Source organism: Procambarus clarkii, chromosome 20 (genome assembly GCF_040958095.1).
Source record: "Procambarus clarkii isolate CNS0578487 chromosome 20, FALCON_Pclarkii_2.0, whole genome shotgun sequence".
NCBI classification, from domain to species: Eukaryota; Metazoa; Arthropoda; class Malacostraca; order Decapoda; family Cambaridae; genus Procambarus; species Procambarus clarkii.
This window is the reverse complement of record NC_091169.1, coordinates 28,978,135-28,979,402: the sequence shown is the minus strand read 5'-3', so window position 1 is coordinate 28,979,402 and position 1,268 is coordinate 28,978,135.

Below are 1,268 nucleotides of genomic sequence, written 5' to 3'. Positions count from 1 at the left end.
TCTGCTATTTCGAAAAACTTGCTTGAATCACTTTTGCTTGAGCAAGTCCGTGAGCTCCTGCCTATAAAGATGTTACCTCCCTGGGAGGATGAACCATGTAGGATTATCATCAACGAGATAACAACAATGAAAAAGTCCAACATGATACCACAAGAAATGAGGCATAAGTATCTTAAGGAAATTTATAAAGAAGCCGGGAATAAATTAGAACAAATCTACACTGATGGGTCATCTAATCCTACCAATGGCAGAGCTGGGACAGCATTCACTGTAATTAGGAATAATGTCTTTCAAAACGCATGTGAAGAAAATGCACGTACTGAGAACTATGCCTCTTCAACGCAAGCAGAGCGAACTGTCATTGTTATGGCGTTAATATTTCTTGAAATAAACACTATCTTCCCGCAAGGACCAACTATGCTAGCATGGAAAAAAGGAAAATTCATGAATGACTAGTCAGAGCAGTCTTTACATAAGACTCTTCCGCTGCAACCCGTCCGCGACTCTAGTCCATTACATTCAGCGGTCAACCCCACAGGCGCATTCATAAATTTTAACATGCTGTTCATTCAAAACGGGAAATTTCTCAAGTATAAATTAATATTATAATATATTAGCATATTGTGTATATATAGGCATAGGATAGGTTAGGTTAGGTGTTTAGGTTCTGTTGGCGAGTATTTGTATTTGTAGTACGTGGGTGAAGCATTTACAGCGTTGTGATTCGAACAAAATTCGTCAGAGAAGCACTTGTTCCGGATATGTTCGAACGTCAGCAGTTGTGAGTCGTGTGTAAACCGCTTTTCATTCATAAACAGGGGGTTTGGCGGGTGCATGGAATCACTTTTGGATCTTTGTTTGGAGGACGGGCTGGACTCACAACTGATTTCGTTCGAACACTTCCGGAACAAGTGCTTCACTGACGAATTTTGTTCGAACCACAACGCTGTAAATGTTTCACCCACGTCCTACAAATATAAATAATCGCCAACAGAACCTAAACACCTAACTTAACCAATACCTATATATGCACAATATGCTTATATAGTATAATATTAATTTATATATGATAAAATTCCTGTTTTGAATGAACAGCATGTAAAAATTTATGAATGCGTCTGTGGGGTCGACCACTGGATGTAATGGACTTGAGTCGAGGACGGGTTGTGTGAGTCGTGTCTAAACCCGTTGAGGGGGCGCCAGCTGAGTCCCCTAAAGCAGTGGACATACCCGGAACCCTCATCTGTGTCAGTGGTTGAGGAGACCGC